Source organism: Pogona vitticeps, chromosome 1 (assembly GCF_051106095.1).
Source record: "Pogona vitticeps strain Pit_001003342236 chromosome 1, PviZW2.1, whole genome shotgun sequence".
Taxonomy (NCBI): Eukaryota; Metazoa; Chordata; class Lepidosauria; order Squamata; family Agamidae; genus Pogona; species Pogona vitticeps.
Genome location: NC_135783.1, coordinates 142,033,570 through 142,046,890, shown reverse-complemented (window position 1 = coordinate 142,046,890; position 13,321 = coordinate 142,033,570). Strand labels below are relative to the sequence as shown.

The following is a 13,321-nucleotide window of genomic DNA, read 5'->3' as shown; positions in this document are numbered from 1 at the left end:
TGAGAGACCCTGAGAGATAGGGGGGGAAAAGAGGTGGCACTAACAGGTTTGAATAGAGCTTAAACTCTTTTAAGACTGGAAAATTCAAAACCCGGGCAATATGGATAAACATGCCCATGTTTGTGTTGTTTCATGCACGCACACACACACATTCAGAAGTTCTGAATTTCAAGTTCTTTTCATCCTGAATATGAAGACTTATGCAAAATGTTGATAAACTCTTTTTTTTTCTTTCCAGAAATGAACTAAAAGGAAATTCAACTGCCTGTGATGCTTGTTGTAACAGAGATGTCAAGCTCAAGGCAAGAGATGTCACACACAGATGCCCACCGATAGTGCCTGGATGCAGCCCAATATTTCCGGGAAGGACGTTTTGCCCCCTCCATGGAGCACTGCTGAGCTGCCTTCTTCCTTGTTCACATTATCTGTCAAAGCAAAGAAAGGCAGGGTTATAGCAACCAGCCGCCTATGATCAGAAAAGCCTAAGTTGTGTCAGAACTTCAAAGTCATGAGAGACAGACAAGGCTTCCAAGTGAGGGAAAGGGAAGGGAGGGAGAGAGAGAATAAAGGACTCCCAGGGCCTACGCCTTGACCTTCTGTATCGCTGCCTCTTTGATCTCAGCAGAGGACTCCCCCAGCTTTACAAGGGCAGCTTAACATCAATTGCTTAGGAACCCTGGGGCTTTTTCATGGAAGATCCTGGTCTAAGCTGATGCCCTTGTGTATCAGCTATAATTGACCAGACTGAGGAATTTTTGCATCAGCACGCAGAAGTCTCCCTATGGCATGCACCAATAATCATGCCGCAGCAGCAGCAGCAGGAAATTGTGTTTCGGATGGAAGCAGGTTTTTCGGATCTTTAATGTTTTCACATACAAATGAAGTACTATGCAAACGGCTGTACTTGCACCTATAACTGTTACAAGAAACTGAAGTACACTGATTGTTAAAAACATGTTTGCAAGCATTGACTGTTGCCTTATTTTCTGTCACATCATTACAGCCAGATACATACCTGATTTTTTTATTTTCTTTTCCCCTCCTCACCCCTTTTCCTTTTGTTTCATGTCTTTTTTAGATTACAGTATAAATCTGAGTGAAGGTTCTATAGGGTTGGTTTGCTCCTTTACTGGTGATCACATGATATAATTGCTGGAGCAAACCAAATTGTCCCCAGAGTGTCCCTACCCACTTTCTAATGTGCTTTTTTGGTGTGGGTAGGATTGCTGTAAGTCCATTTTCAGTTACTGTGGTCTCTGAGATGGACCAAAAGCGAGCCTTCTGGCTGTCAAGGCTCCTTCTGATTGGAATTTCCAGCGTCATAGTTTAATAAGCAAGCCACTTCAGGATACTGGCAAATTGAAGATTTCCTCTGTTTCTCCGCAGAGGAGCAGGGGAAGTGAAAATTTATTTTAGACTGTAGCAGACCATCACCGAGGTGCTGCATCACTTATTGAAACACTTGAATTTTTCTTTGCTTTCCTTTGTCTTAAAGGACCATTTGAATAACTGTCCGCAGCTGAATCTCCTAGCCATCCTGGAAGGGAGTAACATGACAAGCAAAGTTTCTCTCTGTCCCTAATTAAATTTTCTGAGATATTCAAGATGGCAATGCCACTTCTGTTCGGCACAAAATAGACAAAAATAATACACAGAATAATACATATGTTACTTGTTGGTCGGGGCTTTTTATTGCATTTCTTGTTAGCAGTGTTTATGTGTATTTACCCCAAGACTAGCCCAAATTAATTCAACAAAAATGAACTTCCTAGCCAAATATCTGTCAAAATTGCATACCTAAACCAGATTTTGGAGATGTTCCTTTTTTGAGATTACAGATCTCAAAATCCCCCAGCTAGGTGTAATCCAAAAAAGTAACTTTCCTGAATTCTGCCCCCTAACAACAAAAGCCATAATTTAAGAGTTCTTAGAGCCAGAAATGTCCTTTAAATTTAATTAACAAATTTAATTACCAAGTGAGTAAAGATACCTTAGTTTTTGTTTTATCACTTCTGCATCTGTTAGGTTTCCATCAGATCACCAGTTTCCTTCCAGGCTATGAGAACATTCCCAGTCCATCTGTTCTTTATTCACTTCCTTAAAATAAAATTAGAAAAAAAGCACATGGAATTTGGAATTGCTGCCATCTCCGTTTAGTTTGATCTGTGGATAAACTTGAAATCTCAACCTCCTTAATTCATGCCATTATTTTATCTTACAAAAACAAATGGCTTCCCAACTGACAGACTAAAAAGGAATAAAAGCAGATTCTGTTTTCAGATATGGATCACCGGGGTTCAGTGCAAGATTCTATTTTCAGCTCGAGAGTTTAACCCTTGGAATGTGCACACCAATGATAAAGAAGCATGTGCAAAGTGTTTTTCATTATTCATTGTCATCCAAATATGATGCATCTCAGTTCAAATGTTAGGCTTCTAATCCAGGGTTGGTTCTGTCCTTTGGCAGAAGGGAGCAGTGGCCTTAGGCCATAGATTTGGAGAAGCATGCGAGGAGAGGAAATTGTTTATTATTTAAGTAGTTACTGCTATGTTTTATTACCAACAATGGAGGAAAGTGTTGATGGAATTTTTCATCTCATATGCCAGAAGAACTTGGCCGGATTTGAGCATTTTGCATCTTGGTTTGCATGGGTGAAGGGCAGAGTTTTCTGTTCTACCTCAGGCAATAAACTTTGAGCAGGGCCTCCTATGGTTTCAACGCACATCCCTCCGTATGCATTCCAGTAGCCTCATTTTTAGAAAAGAAACCTACGCATAACAGTAAGTATCTTCCTCTCTGTTTATTATCTTCGGGGAGAGAGGGGAAAACAGGAAATGTTTGTAGCCTCCTAAGCAAGAACATCAAACAGCAACCTCCACTGCAAACGGCAACGTCCTGGGATGAAGACGTGGCTCCAGTTATGAAAGGTTTGTTTGCTTGGGAGTAACAAGCACACACTCAGATTTCCAGGAAGCAGTTTGGGACAGACGCCACAGACACTGGTTTCCCTTGTTACTCGTGAAAACATCGCAAACAGCTGGACCAGAAAGTATTTCCCACTCCGCAGGTGTTGGAACAAAGCTTCTCAATCCTGTTTATAAATGTCAGGGCTGCCCAGCCAAGAAAGACCAAATGGCGTTATGACGTGTTGTGGCTCAGTCTGTCTCAGAAAACCCCAGCACAGGATGCAGAGATACAGTAATAGGAAGAGCTGTTGGTGTTTGGCTTGTCCTGGAAATTCTCAGGTCATCTTTCTGTGCTGCATTTCTATTCCCCTCCCCTGTCTTCTCTGTTCACTGAGAGGGGATTTGTTCTATTTCAAAAAGTACCGCTGAGGAATTCGTCACCAGGCCTTCTTAGATTTGCACAGCTCTCTATGGCAAGAGTAGAGAATCTCCAGATATTGTCAAACCAGAAAAGTTACCTTTCTAGACAATAATTTCCCAAATCCGCTAGCTACTGTGGTACCTTGGTTAGCAGGTATATATTTAAAATTCTTACAAGGGTCACTCCATCATAGAGAGAGAATGCAATCTGTGAGGCCCTAATGTTGTATAATAAACCACTTCTCAGCTTGCCTTTGAATAAAAATCATGTCTTCTACAAAGGGGTGGTGAGAGTGGCTGGAACAACATGCCAGCTAGAGAGATGTAGTCTTTGTCACCACTCATCAGAGGACCTGAGAAGAGGATTCAAATCAGGATTGGTGGTGGTGCTAGGGAGAGAGCTGATCTAGATATTTGCTTTTAAAATCATTGTATACTTTCCTAAAGAACAGTGCTGAACATATATAGACCTGAACCTTGGGGACACCTACAATATGTTTTCTAAATAAAGGCGTGCTCACTCGCTGTTTTGCACAGTGATAGAGAGAAAGAGACAAACAGAGAGACATTTTAAAGCACAAAAAACCCTTATGTCTTATAGTGGCCAATTTACACTTACACACACACACACACACACACACACACACACACACACACACACACACGTGTCAAATCATGTTCTTTAGATTTTAAAAAAAGGTTTGGTAATCTTAGATTAGGAATGGGTGCTCTGTCCACTGTCACTGAAATTGTGCTGGAATCAGGAAAATCTCCAATTTCTAACAAGTATTTCACTTGTTTTAATAGTGCTACAATTAAAACTGCTGCCAACTTTGTTGGTGCCCCACTACGTGCAAACACACAGGAGGAAATGGCTACACACTTGCTTTGAAAGGGGCCAGTGGGTGGGTGGGCTGCTTGATGCTGGACCTGAATGAAATGGTTTTTAGTAGACCTTCTGGAGTCTGGATCTCCTTCTCTACCTCTTCTCACCTAGCATAAGAGCTCACCTGGCCAGGAAGAGGTCTGTTTATGTGTTGTGCTTGCACAATGTCCATACACCAGCGTTCCAGGGGTGAAGGGTGGAGATTGATCAAAGAGCCAGTGGGTTCAGGCACATGGTCCTGTTTTGCCATCTGGAGCATGAGAGGTTATGGAGCCCCAGCATCATAGCTTCTTATTGTCTAAGCCCTAGCTGTTGTAGCAGTATAGGGCTTGTCAGGGGGAGGGACCCTGCTGTTGGAGAGCCCCAAGCCCAGATAAGGCTCTAACACAATTCTCTATACAGCATATGGGCTGCATGGGATGTGAGCCTTGGCGGCCTATAAGCTGCAAAGCACATTTCACCACTTCTGCTGAAAAAAAGAATAGAAAAGAAAGGGTCCCCCTCTCCCCTGGATCTGTATTATGTGGTTAGTAGAGTTTACCCAGAATCCCCTATCATGGTCGCTAAGGAATTCTGGATGTGTGTGGCTTCTGCGGTCAGAAATGGGGTAATCTGCACCTTTGGGTGGCCAGAGGAGGAAACCTGTCCCAGCCACTGAACCACTTTCTGATATCCTTCATTCTGAAAGTCTGCCTCCTTACTGACAACTACAGGACAGACGTTTTGGCAGCCACTGAGTTGTTGCCTCACTTCCTGATTCATGTTTAGACTATTTCCTTTCCCTCTTGACTTACGTGTTTTCCCTTGCTTGTAGCTGAGGACTGACTGTATGTTCCTCTTGTTCCTTTTAGAGTAAAATGGCCCAAAAGGCCTTTAAATGTTAAACCACGCCGGGAACAAAGCGTTCATTGCAGAATTTTTTCATTTGTTACCATGAAACATCTGCCCAATAGCACGTGCTCTCTCTCTCTCTCTCTCTCCCCAATAATACCAAGCAGCAGAACAGAAGGTTAAAACTCTTGCCTACCTAATATTTGTCTGTTTCTATCAGTTCCCACGTAGATATTGATTGCTCTTCCATATGTCCTTTAGAAACACATACACAGACCTGTCTCCTCTGCTCCACAGGCTTCACACATAATGCAACTAGAGATGGGCACAAACCGGAAAAATGATGAGTCAGGCTGGTTTGGGACTAACCATGAACTGCCACAAACTACCCCCCCCAAAAAAAAACTAGTTAGCAATTCGTTTTTGTGGTTTGTGCCTGGGGGGGGGAACCTACTTGTTCTTGCCCTATGCCACCCACCTGCCCCCTTCCCATTGCCCCCTTTGCCTCCCTACATGGTCCTACCACTGCCACTATCCTCCAAGGCAACAGGCCCAGGCCTCCCTTCCCAGAGCCCGGGAGGCCTCCTGCTTTTGCCCATGTGTCCACTGCCCAGCTGATCGACAAGCTACCGAACAGAAGCAGCAGGCCTGGCTCCGGGTAGGGGGGCTGGGCCTACTGCCTCTGAGGATGGTGGTGGAGAAAGAGGAGGTGGTGGAAGCAGGACCAGGTAGGAGGGCGACAGGGACAGTGGGAAGGGAAGATCTCTAAACTGGTACACAAAATGAACCACAAATCAGCCCAATTCGTTAATTTTTCTGGTTCATGGTCTGGTTCATGCCCATCTCTAGGTGCAACCAATGTAGTGGATGCAGGTATCTCTTCCATCAGAATTACAAGCACTGCATAGGGAACTTTAAAATAGTTGCTTCATTTTAACTAGGCTCAGAACGTATTTTGCCTGTTTCTTAAATGGCCACTCATCTAGGCAGTCTGAGTATTGCGTGTCACTGACACTTATAGTGATTATGCATCTTCTGTTGTCTTTGCTGACATGTTCAGGTTTCTCGCGCTCCTTCTCAAATTCTAAGAAGTTATGATGACCTGTGTGACAAACCCAGACCTACTGGGATATGCCACAGTTAACTAAGCTGCCACCAACCATTCCCTATAAGAAGTCACACAGACCAGGGATGGATTTTTAACAAATAAAGGAATAAGGTTTATTTAAAACAACACACAGGGAAAATAAAATGATCAGGTGAATAAGATATAGTAACGTGGCTTTGTCTCACTCATACATACACACAGTTTGGTTCACACAGAACACTTAACTTGAAGCACAGACCCTGAACCTATCAGTTCTGGCTAACCATACAGACACCTGAACCTATCAGGTTGGTACTGACTGACACAAAGTAGTACCCTGTCTGACACACAGACTCCCACTCAAGCTTCTTCTCTCACCTTCTCCTCCAGCTTCTCCCACACACGCTCCACATATATATACAGTACAGCCCCTCCTCCTGATGTCCCGCCTTCCACTCCCCATAGGCTGGAACTTTCCCTCCAAACCCATGACAGACAGGTAACATCAGTGCTGTATGTAACACCTCCCCTCTTTATAAGTTGTTTTGTAGGGGGAAAGCTAACGTGCTTTTCCCCAAAAAACAACCTGGATAAAACACACAAAACAGTTATATAATAACATACAATACCATACTTACTTATACTTACATTCTAAGTTAACCATATCAATTAGGCATTTAAACATTTACCATATACATTACATCAAGTTACCTTTATTCATACAAACCAAATTAAAAAAAAAAACAGGTACATTTAACCGTTGGTCACCAACATATATACATAGTCCATGTTTCTTTCGCCGTCTTCATTCTTCAGGTCTTCTTGACAAGGCGTCAGCAACACAGTTCACTGATCCTCTGACCACCTTCACTTCAAAGTCATAGTCTTGCAAGTTTAAAGCCCACCTCATAAGTTTACTATTGTGGGTTTTCATTGTCTTTAACCATTGCAGTGGTGAATGGTCAGTGCACAGAATAAAATGTCTTCCCCAGATGTAAGGCTTGGCCTTCTGGATCGCGTAGACTATTGCCAGGCACTCCTTCTCCACGGTTGCCAAATGTCTCTCACCTTTCTGGAGTCTCCTACTCAGGTAGGACACTGGATGCTGGTCACCATTCTCATCCTCCTGGCAAAGAACTGCTCCTACCCCGCTGTTAGACGCATCGGTGTAGATGATGAACTCCCGGTCGAAGTCTGGAGCACGCAGCACTGGATACTGGACGAGCGCCTCCTTCAACCTCTGGAACGCCGCCTCACAGTCGCTGGTCCACGGGATGCGGTCATCAGCCTTCTTCCTCGTCAGATCGGTCAGCGGAGCCGCAATCTCGCTAAACCTCGGGATGAACTTTCTGTAGTAGCCCACCAACCCAAGAAATGATTTGACCTTTTTCTTGGTGTTGGGTCTGGGCCAATCACGAACTGCTTCTATTTTGGCCTCTAGGGGTTCTATCACTCCTCCCCCTACCATGTGACCCAAGTATTTTATTTCTGGGCTACCCAGCTGACACTTGTTCTCTTTGCAAGGCCTAGGCCAAAGCACTCCCTCCCCTGGGTTAAAGTGCCTCTCTCCGGCTTCCTGGTCATCCCAAACTTTCTTTCTGACCTTTTGAGCTTGCAGGGTCTCTGCTGCTAGCTCTAGGTTTCTCTTTAGGTCAATCCTTAAAGAGTCTATGTATGTCACAACGTCTTGTGGGTCATCCTGGGTGATCTGCTCCCAATTTCGTTTGATCAAATCAAGGGGCCCTTTCACCCTTCTCCCAAATAAAAGTTCAAATGGACTGAACCCGGTACTGGCTTGTGGCACTGATCGATAAGCGAACAAAAGGGATTGCAGCTTCTGGTCCCAATTGTTTGGATTCTCTGCCAAGTAAGCCCTAATCATGCGCATTAGAGTCCCATTGAACTTCTCAGTTAACCCATTACTTTCAGGATGATAGGCAGTGGTTTCCTTGTGCTTAATTCCACAGATTTGCCATAAGCGTTTCATGAGCTTTGATGTGAACGATGCTCCCAAATCTGTGATTATTTCTGAGGCAAATCCCATCCTGGACATATACCCCACCAAGGCATCTGCCACTGTGTCAGTTTCAATGTTAGTCAAGGGTATGGCTTCAGGGTACCTCGTGGCATGGTCCACAATGGTGAGAATAAACCTGTTCCCCCTCTTTGTGGCCTTGGGCAAAGGTCCCACAATATCCACCCCTATGCATTTGAACGGAGTGTCAATCACAGGCAAAGGGCACAACTTTGCTTTGGTCCTGTCGCGGCTATTCCCCTGCCTTTGACACACATCACATTGTTTACAGAACTCCCTGATCTGCTTCCCTATGTCAGGCCAGTAAAAATTCTGTGTGATTCTCTGCTGTGTTTTGTTCACCCCTAAGTGTGCAGCAAACATGTCAGAGTGCCCCCTTTGTAAGATCATGGGGCGATACTTTTCAGGTACCACCAGCTGACTTCGGATCCCATCTCCCCCTTTTGAGATATTCCTCAGGGTCTCTCTATATAAAATCCCCTTTTTCTCCAGAAATCTCACTGGGGTTTCAGGTGTTAGCTGGGCGTCAGTCACCTGTTCAAAACACTTTTGGAGAGTGGCGTCTGCCTTTTGCTCCTGTCCAATCTGCTGTCTGTGGTTAAGGTTTCCACCACAGCTTCTGAACTCCCCTCTGCTTCCGTCTCTGGCTCATCATTACCCCCTTGAACTGTCCCCGTGGTGGCTTGTGAACGTGTAATCACTATCACCCGTTTCACATGTTCAGCCAGGTCATTTCCCACGAGCACGGCTGCTGGCAGAGTCGATGAAATTGCTAGCCGCCAAACTCCCCTCCAGCCTTGAAAGTTCACAGGTACCTCTGCGACTGGCAGTGAGATTACCTGCCCCTCAATCCCTGCCACCTTCATGCTCTCATTTGGGATTACATACTCCCTAGGAATAATATCTGGATGGCACAGGGTCACCTGGGAACAAGTGTCCCGCAGCCCCCTATACTGATGGTCAAGTATTCCTACGTCCACCCCTGCTGTTTCAAACAACTGAGAATCTGTTCTCACGAGCAAGCATCGCTTGACCTCCACAAGAGGACCATTTTCCTCAGCCTGATCAGCAGATGTAGCTGTTCCAGATTGAGTAGCCATGGCAACAGGCTCCCTCAGTGACAATGAGCCTTGCTCTTTCTGGACACAGAACACAGCTTTTGGCTTGGTTCCACTCGAATCCTGAGGCACAATTCCTTTTAGCTGCTTTAATTTCTCACACTCTGAGATTAGATGGCCCTTTCCCTGACAGAAATAACATTTTCTGCTATATTTTGAGTCTTTCTCATCTTGTTTTGGTTTTCCCTCCAAAATCTGAGGTCTTGGTTTCATGTCTGAGGGCTTCCCTTCACCATGGGCCCCTCCCCCTTGCTGCAATTTCTTCCCTTTTATTCTCAAATCCAGCTCCTTTCGCTTAGCCTCAAACTCAGCCCTGATCTGTAAAATTTCTTCCTCAGCCCTAGCTTTTATCTCTTTTACTTTTTCTTCAGTCTTATCTCTGATTTCCTTTAATTTAATGTCTTTTTGCTGATTATATTTTTCAAGATCTTGCTCACTTTGTCTGGCCTGAGCCTCATACTTTTCTCTTTCCGAAATTTCTTCAACTGATAAATTGTTATTTCTCTTATTGAGGAATGTTAATTCTAATTGTGCCATTCTAATTCTGTGTTTCAGTTCCATCTCTTTTATCCTCATGGCCATTCCCCTTTCCTTGGCATCTGCCTCTGCCTGATTTCAGCTCTTTCTCTTCCTCTTATTTTAAGCTGTTCAATTTGTTCCTCCTTCTCTAGTTCTTTCATTCTGAATTCATGTTCTAGAGATAACTTAAAGTTTCTTAGGTCTCCCTGTGGTTCTCTCACTTCCTCCATTTCCCTCACCCTCAGTTCATGCTGTTGGGCTAGGAGTATTTTTCTGAGTTCTGGGTTCTGTTCTCCCGTGCTCTCATCCTGCACTGAGCCAAATTCATCCTCAGAACCTTGGTCCACCTGTGGGTCTTTCACTTCACCCATTTCTGCCATTTGGCTTCGAGTCAAGGGCATAATCCCCCCCCCAGAACAGGCTGCTTTCAAAAGTCAAGCCTCAAAATAAAGCGACCACTTTTTTTTTTCTTTTGCCTCAGAACCAGCTTTCTCTATAGATTGCTGCTGTTCTTCAGCACTAACTTGCAACTGTAGCCAGCCGGAGTCCACCCCCCTCTGCTAGGCCTCTCAGCAGACAAGCTAGCTCACTGCTATTTCACAGTTTTGCCTCAGCCTTTTCCCGCCAAAACAGGCTGCCTCAGAGCTCCCTAATCTAGCCCCCAATCTGAGGTTACACGTTCTTCTACTAGTGCACCTCCCCGTGAGGCACACCTAGAAGATTACCTACGCGCTCTCAGATTGTCCCTGACTAGACCCCCCTTGCTCTGGGCACACTTGCCAAGGCTTTGCTGGACCGCTGGACAACTGGACCAGTCGTATCCCACACGCTGGACACCAATCAATGTGACAAACCCAGACCTACTGGGATATGCCACAGTTAACTAAGCTGCCACCAACCATTCCCTATAAGAAGTCACACAGACCAGGGATGGATTTTTAACAAATAAAGGAATAAGGTTTATTTAAAACAACACACAGGGAAAATAAAATGATCAGGTGAATAAGATATAGTAACGTGGCTTTGTCTCACTCATACATACACACAGTTTGGTTCACACAGAACACTTAACTTGAAGCACAGACCCTGAACCTATCAGTTCTGGCTAACCATACAGACACCTGAACCTATCAGGTTGGTACTGACTGACACACAGTAGTACCCTGTCTGACACACAGACTCCCACTCAAGCTTCTTCTCTCAGCTTCTCCTCCAACTTCTCCCACACCCGCTCCACATATATATACAGTACAGCCCCTCCTCCTGATGTCCCGCCTTCCACTCCCCATAGGCTGGAACTTTCCCTCCAAACCCATGACAGACAGGTAACATCAGTGCTGTATGTAACAACCTGAAGTAGAGTTGGCCACTTTGCAGCCCAGCATTTTTTTGAGTGTGTGTCTCCCACCAATGTCAGCATGGACTAGGACTGATGTGAGTTGCAGTCCAGCAATATCTGGGAAGGGCTACAAGATGCTCACTACTAGTAAAGTGTTCAGTTAAGGCAGGAGAAAGATGAGTTCAGATCCTCATTCAGCCAGGACGCATTGGGTGAGCGTGGGCTTGCCACGACCAGTTAGCCATTCTCACAGGTTTGTCGTTAGGGTAAAATGAGGAGAAAAGAACATGTGTTATCTTGAGCTCTTAGGAGGAAAGAGCTATAGGTCTTGAGTGTTCTCGGGTAGAAAGAGTAAACATCTCTTGGACTGATCCTGAGGTAATACGACAGACGAACTATGGCATTCAAAATGTAGGTGCAGGTAGCTTTCTCTGAAGAAGTAATATAGCAGAGAGTGAGACAGCAGACTACACAGTTCCTTGGCATGTTAATTACTGGCAAACAGGCTTATAAAAATATGAGGAAATATTGAAAAAACACACACACACACAAGAATGCCCTCTTTTTGTTTCTTTGTTTGGACTCCAACTCCCAGAATTCTATAATCACTCCTCTGGCAGAATTCTGGAGATTCTAGGTAACAGACCCACACCTGCAGATACATTCCTTTCATTCACTTGGAAAAAGGACTAGTCCACAGGCTACACTGTATTCTAGCCCTTCATTTCCTGCCACAATGCTTTCTGGGAGAAATCTGCTACGGTGCTTCCTGGGTGTGGTAATTTTTGCAGAGGCATTTTCTATGGAGCCTAAAGAGCAGCAACGCTGCCACACTCAAGAAGCTTTGCAGAAGGTTCATCCCAGGAAGCATCACGGCAGGAAATGAAGGCCTTGAATCTGATGGTGGCTTGGAGCACTAGGTCTTTTTCCAGTTGAGTGAAATGAAGGCATCTGGAGGTGTGGGTCTGTGGACTGGAACACTCAGAATTCTACCTGAGGAATTCTGGGATACGCCTGGGAGCAGGGAGTTTAAAACAATGAATGTCTCCCCTTTGGTTTTTAATCCAAAGCAGTAGAGTCCATTCTACCACTTCATAACTTCCCATCTTGTCCCGCCTCTGCTGGCGATGTGTGCCAATCAGAGCTTAGGGTGTACATTTGAAAACCACAACATCTGAAATTCCCCAAGTCGCACGGGCAATGACCCTGTAGACAAATACGAAGCCCGCCAGCTCAGGTGGCCAGCCCCAATTACCTCCTGCCCCCAGAACTCACCTGCCCACTTATAGCACCGTGTGGCCAGGGTCATCTTCAGCATGCCATTCATGGGTGCTGCAGCCCTGTCTCTGAGCTCACCCAGCCAATCTGTGGCTGAGCGGGGAGATTCGTCCTCCCAACTCCTTGCTGGAATGGCCAGGCAGGCAGGGCTGCACAACTGGCACACAAATAGCGACACTGACCACATGTGCCGCACACCATACTGTAAGAGAACTGGTGGATTCTGGGGGTGGGAGGTAATCGGGCCAGCCACCTGTGCTGACAGGCTTTTTATTAATCATCAAACCCTGATGGCTGAAGATTCTGAGAGTCGTTTTTAAATAAAAAAGAATTTTTCCGTACCTCTATTGTCAATCCAGTAATCACATATAGGGAGTATTATAAAGCACAGAACTCTTCTGGTTTCAGATTAGAGGATAATGCCCCACACAACAGTGGTGATGGACCACCATCGGATATTAATGCTCTCCAAAAGTCAAAAGGCAGTTTCATACATTTCTCCCCTTGAGGCATAACAACTTAAGTGCCATAATTTATCACCGTGGCTGAGTGGGGTAAGAGGTGTAAGAGCTTCTGGCAAATTACATTCTGGCAATATGAACTGAAAGCTCTAGCTGCATTGCAAACTGTTCTGGATTTGGTTTTGGCTTTATGGCTGACTCACCTTGCATTGTGAAATGTTCTAAGCCTGAGGCACTGACAAGTAAGTTTTCTTTCTTCTGCCAGAAGAGAGCACTGGTGGGCAATCACCCAAGTTTCCTTGATATGTGGGGGTGTATGTTTTCAAAGGGTTGGGTATCATAAAGAAGCAAGTAAGCAAGCAAGCAAACTGAAACCGTCTCTGGCATTATTTCCACAGGGCAGATCACAGCATTGCTAAGAGGCAAGAAGGCGAAGGGGAA

The 13,321-nt window shown here is 45.0% G+C and overlaps 2 long non-coding RNA genes across 2 annotated transcripts in view; one reads left to right on the top strand and one right to left on the bottom strand.

The window, feature by feature from the left end:
- LOC144587590 (uncharacterized) overlaps positions 1-2,722 on the top strand; it is a 20,942-nt gene extending 18,220 nt beyond the window's left edge. The window contains exon 2 of the long non-coding RNA XR_013542742.1: positions 239-2,722. This is a non-coding gene — a long non-coding RNA (uncharacterized LOC144587590). The remainder of the gene's footprint in view (positions 1-238) is intronic.
- Positions 1-13,321, bottom strand: part of LOC110074262 (uncharacterized) — a 16,152-nt gene extending 2,831 nt beyond the window's left edge. The window contains exons 1-3 of the long non-coding RNA XR_012087832.2: positions 13,084-13,321; positions 1,991-2,097; positions 331-425 (exon numbers count right to left, since the gene is read on the bottom strand). This is a non-coding gene — a long non-coding RNA (uncharacterized LOC110074262). The remainder of the gene's footprint in view (positions 1-330; positions 426-1,990; positions 2,098-13,083) is intronic.